Here is a 6,000-nt window from a genome sequence, read left to right on the forward strand (position 1 = left end):
GAGATGTATTTCTGGTGTTCCACCGTCAACAGGAAACCTCTTAAAGCATTTACTCAACTGGGCGATCACCAGAGGAATGTATTGTAGGACCATACTGTTAATGGCTTTCTAGATTTGTTTTCCAGAGAGGTATGCTTTTACAGCTTTTGAAAATTTTCGAGTTGCCCAATCTTCCAACTAGGGATAGGCCTAGATCGTTCTTAATACTAAGCTATCCTAAACTGTTCTAGGTAAATGATTCGATCACCTTTATTAACTATCGTACATCTGAGAAACAATAATACACAGAACTGGAGAAATCTTGGACTGTTTAAAAAACAGTATCCCAGTTGGGCATGAACAAGCGAAACCGTAGCTGTAAACTCTATATCAAGTTTTTACAAAGTATCACTGGATAATTCCAGTGAACGTGATAGCTGAATGATTTAAATTAAAACCATTGAAATTCCTCTTATATAAGGTGCGTATTCGATCCCTAGAAAAATCAATTATGTCGAATACGCAGAATAGGCCTAATCTATAAATACTACGGAATTATCCAATGCAGGCTGGTAATGCAGTAGGCAGCAATACAGGTACAGTCATAGTTGCCTCGAAATGAAAAGGTCACACGCGTTAAGCGTAGGCCAAAATTTGCCCCAGGAGACGGCATTGAACCTTGCTGTGGTAAGATGAAAGAGTCGGATTAGCTGGCCACAGGTGAAAATAAACAATATGTCTCTTTGTTCTACATCTCCTGGCCTTTCTGCAACGGTTCCCATTTTTAGAATAGGTATAACTTGTATAGTGTGCGCCTTGACGCTAACTCGGGCAGGTTCACTTGCATGCCGAGATGAGCCTTAAAAGAACCTCCGTTCCATAATGACTCATTTAGCTAAAAATGAAATTCGACTTAATAGCCTTGTAAGAAATAAGGGTTGCACTAACTGGCCCTTGCTCCTTACAAATGCAGTATGATACTTAGAGCTATATAATGATGTTGGGTAGATTACTTTGACTATGTTCTTACTGCGCAGGACATCTTCAGTGAATCCTCACTAGTCGGTCAGTTTTCGCTAGCGCCATGCTCGCTTCGCGTGGCTGTTCGTGTCCACGAAAACGTAGCAGCAGTCCTCCATTAGTTTAAGTCAGCGATGCGCATTTTTCAGCGCGCTTATGCAGAAAGTGTTTTTTGCACTAAATACATAGATATATGTATGCATATGTACACAGTATGTTTATGCAGTTCATTCAAACGTTGCAGATTGATGACTGATTTAGAATGCTTTGCGCATAAGTAGTCGCCATTTGTTGCGCAAGCTAGAGTCGAAGTTATGAGTTACATGGATTTTTTTTGTAGGCATTATATTCACAGGAATCAAGTGGAGATAGCTTCCGACTAGAACGATAAACATGGTATGTCGCGTCGAGCATTGGGATTGATAAGGTCACACCGATCTCAGCCTTCGATCCGATCTCATCGGAATGGTGCGTATTCCGAGACGTTGGCTTTCAGATGCGATCATACAAAGCTGTATTCGAACCATATCATACGGCCATTATCATATAGTTTACCAAAAACGATGTAAATAAGGTAAAAGGGTATAGCAAGCGGGAAAGATGATTTTTTCGTTGAGTACAAGATTAAAGCTTTCGATGCAGATTGTCCAGGATATCACTCTTCCTGTGGAACTGACAGAACGTCCATTAGGGCCGCTATGGAAATGCCCTATGGAAGAGGACTATTAGGTTGAAGGTGGTGCTATGATTGTGCCATATATAATCAAATAAAATCCCCTTCGCCAAGCTTTGTTATGAGGCCAAAGAATGCGTAGCTGTTTGTGTTCAACAAAATCGAATGGGAATACTAGCTGCTAAGGAGCTGAACGCTTATGCAAAAGTTAACATGTAGGCAAGTTAACACTGTCAATTTCCCTAGTACGAAACTGAATAGTTTTCACACAAAAGTGAATAATATTCACAGAAAGATTGAACTAGCTCGTATCAGTTGTTATATCTTCGATATGAGAATTACGATTGATTAATTGACATCGTATGTAAGTTATGCTGCTAATGAGCTAAGTGAATATGTTCATTTAGCTCATTCTTCAAGCAGCTTTTTGGGGCGTCTTAATCGTACATTGTGACAGTAAAATCTGGCAAATTAGGCGTGCATATGGTTGAATAAATATCAACGAGAAAGGGACCAGTATAAAGAAAAGCTGCCGAAATTGCATTTGAGCGTTGCTGTTGTGAGCTATGAGTTCGCTATCTACACAGAATGGATACGGCCTTGAACTTGCAAAGTAAACTATTATGTTATTATATATATATATATATATGTTATATTAAAGATGTTGCTTGAAGTTAAATGTTACTGTTTGTATTATTAATTTGCATGTATATGTCGAGAGTGTTGGCATTGATAATTATTGATGTGAAGAAGAGTTGAAAAAACCCGATATATCATCAACTGATCTTGAATATCTAGTTTTTTTGAAGGATCAGATCCTTGATCCGTTACGGAAAATCATTAAATGGTAGAGGCCAACTAAGGGAAGTTCCATCTTAATCGGATATCAGCATTTTTGGCAAATCGTTCAATCCTTATCGGCGCTCCCATGCTGGATCAAAAAGTAATTGTTAATTAATTAAATTCATATATAATTTTACTAATTGGTAGTATGTACAAGGAAATTCAATTACGTTCATAGATCCAAAAACAGTTTCTCATGTTTACACTGTGCCGCGGCTAACATTTAGATTCTGTTGTGTAGATAGTAAATTAACTTGCAATGAAAGGATAGTACTTTAGAAGGCTTGGGCTAAAGTCAACAAGTACTGTGGTTATTTTGTTGATTATAAGAATAACTTTTACGCTTTTGAAATTATCTTACTTTACATTACTATCTACTTTATAGAAATAAAATATTTAATGATTATGGAATACAAATAAATAGATTCCTCAACACCTTTCTGCGATGTAATCCACTAAAGCTGAGCAAGCCGACGTAAACACTAGAGTGCAAACGCAAAGCGCCTTCACAGCTGAAACTATTGGAAGGCAGGCCTGGCGCGACCTTGTCCTCGAACAACGTAATCTCCCTTTATCGTAAATACGACACACGGTCTCTACTATTAATCTTAATATAAGCGTCTCTCAAACTAGTATCGTTTCGCTTTATCTAACTAGCTATCAGTCGCGTTTCATACTGTTAACATTGCTGCTACAGATAAAACTTCTACATGAAACTAACTTAACCATATGAGAGGACGTTTATTTTTCGTTTAGATGTACTCTGAATGATTAGATAGATAGCTCTGGATAGAATAATGACAGCATAAGTAAACAATTAGTATCAATATCAGTAAAACTGTTTATATATACTACGGTTATTATCGATTTTCATATTAGCAACTATCTATTGTAGGAATTAGCTTGCAATTGTTTTTCCTATTTTTGCCAACTCACAAGGGCCTATTGATTTTGATACATTAGATAGTTTATCTTTGTCTATAGATGAGGTGTAGGCAAGTATAGCGAATACCGTTGTAAAAACGTATAAAAAAAAAAGTTGCTATAGATAGTTATATTGTAATTGGGGATTTCGTATACGTTATTGGCTTGCCTGAATTGCGTTGAAGTGAGCTGGCCTAAAGTGAATTGGCTTCATATATAATTCGTCAGTCCTCAAATCCAATATGTGCCGTTTGTTATATACGCCCACGGGTTTCATTATTTTATTTTTTTTTTTTCGTTTAGGATAACGAGAAACCGCATTGACGTTAGAAGACTTGCTTTGAATAGTGATGTTTTACAATACGGTATTGCCTCCATTATTTTCGAAAAAAAAACATTGAATAGATCAACATTTAAGTAGGTAATTAATTTCCATTGAGGGTGGTATTTTTAGGCGCTTTTTTTTATCCCAGCTGAGCTGGCATAAAGAAAAAAATTTTTTTACGACGCGGTGATGAGCACGTGCACTTCAACCCGTTATAGCAGACGTAGTGCAAAAAAAACCTCTAGTCAGCGGTTAACAAAGTAAAGCAGTGAATAATATTTTTAACTAACCATCGGGTGCTCGAGGCTATCTTAAAAAGCGCGCACTTATACACTGTGACACTGTGTACCTCTGAACCGATTTCTGCTGGCCAAACAATCCATACCTGCTACGAACGCTACTTAGTAGCGCATTTGCAATTTGAAAATACTTTGGCTATATTTTATTTAAGCAAAAGTACGTCTAAATGAATGAAAACAGCAATTTATAGAAGCAACAAGCGACCTTAAGCTACGCTCTAATTGGCACATAATTTGACAAGAATAAAGCTGTCTCAGCCAACAAGATCAGGTAGAATCTATTGTGGCACAACAATAAATGTCGATGTATTTTAAGGTGGCGTCTTGTCAGACCGAAACGAAGCAGGTTTACAACGAAAACGAATTAAAATGTAAGCTTTCGAGGTTCGGGTCTGCAGAACTCTGCAAAGGCCTTTTCAGATGAGACGCAAACTGATATCCGCCTTGTCTTTCCAAAACAAATTTTCTAGTAGTTCCTACCGACCAAGCTCACTGCTGTAAAACGCCTCGTGTGTTATATGGGAGAATTGGACAGTGTTCTTATGAACACACTTTCTTCAAAAGGTAAAATCAGTCTGCGACGACAAACTTATTTAGAATTTAAATACCTAACTGCACACATTACTGTGAAAAGTAAGTTTTCCACGAAACTTAGGCCTTTAGGTAGAGTAACTAGAGGCTACCAGATCGTATGTCCTCACTGAATAGATTTACTCTCATATGTCAGATTCGACAGAACCCTCACAAAGAACAACGATGAAAATCGGCAGCGAAGCATCATGCGAGGAGAAAGTGTTTATGAAATTTTCAAAAGCAGACGGCTTTAGAATGTAAATAACTGATGAATCAGTGATTATGGGCGCAAATAAAGATGGCGTTTAGAGTTACAATTCATAAACAGCAACTTAAGTCCGCTGGGCTGATTTGGCTTATAGCCCAAGCTGACCCGCTATCTGTGGTCAGACGAACTTATCTAAAGCAAACTTGAACGATTACCCTTTGCTTCGGATCAAACTCTGCTGCCTATTGATCATTGTTAAAATTAACGCAAGAAATAGCTCTAAAAATATGTTTTGAGTTTTCACGTTCGGTACTGTTGATGAGCGTTACTTTAAACCAGAGCAGTGTCATTTGGTCCTAGATATATGTGAGCTGCATGAGTGCAAAGAGCAATCTGCACACAATCGACATCTGGTATCAAAGTAAGCTCGAATAAAGTTACGTGAAGCTGCTACAATAGTCAAGATACGAATTAACGACAGGATTAGCTTCATCGATTGTCTACAACCTGTGAGTGGAAGTTTCCGCTGTAGAGAGTCCAGATCCTGATAACGTTAAAAATTTTACCTGTCTTTCATCCTTTCAGAAACCATTAATGTGGAAAGAGTATATTGTAGTAGATCGAAAGTTGCCACATCGCTCGTAACGCCGTCCCTACAGCAGTCTGTTTTCATCGCCCAACAGGAGATTAACGCCTAAACCATTTTAGGTCCCTTTCCTCCACTTGAAAAGTTCGTATTCGTACTTATTGAGGCCTTCCGAGGAGAGACTCACAAAAAGCCATCCAACTGAAACGTCCAATACATTTCAAATGAATAGTCATCGTCGATGTGCAAAGAGTTGCCGCCTCCTGTGGCTTACTTTTCACACAAACTTTACTTCGTCCTGCAACAAAATCTCAAATAGTTGTCTTCATTTATAATATTTTTTAACATTCATACATATGATCCCGAAAAGTGCTCTGTATATATGAACGCAATCGTCCTTATATGGTATGGCATCGGAAGTAAAGTTCTTTCGAACAATTATAGATTCCAACTATTAAAAATATCAGTGAATCGTCAGAGATGACTGATTCTATTATATCGATCTAAACGCTATCAATGTGGTAGCTATCTACTTTTACACACAGACTGATTGTTGCTTACCCTTCCTCC

This window comes from Varroa destructor, unplaced genomic scaffold (assembly GCF_002443255.2).
Source record: "Varroa destructor unplaced genomic scaffold, Vdes_3.0 BEIS01000005.1, whole genome shotgun sequence".
Taxonomy (NCBI): Eukaryota; Metazoa; Arthropoda; class Arachnida; order Mesostigmata; family Varroidae; genus Varroa; species Varroa destructor.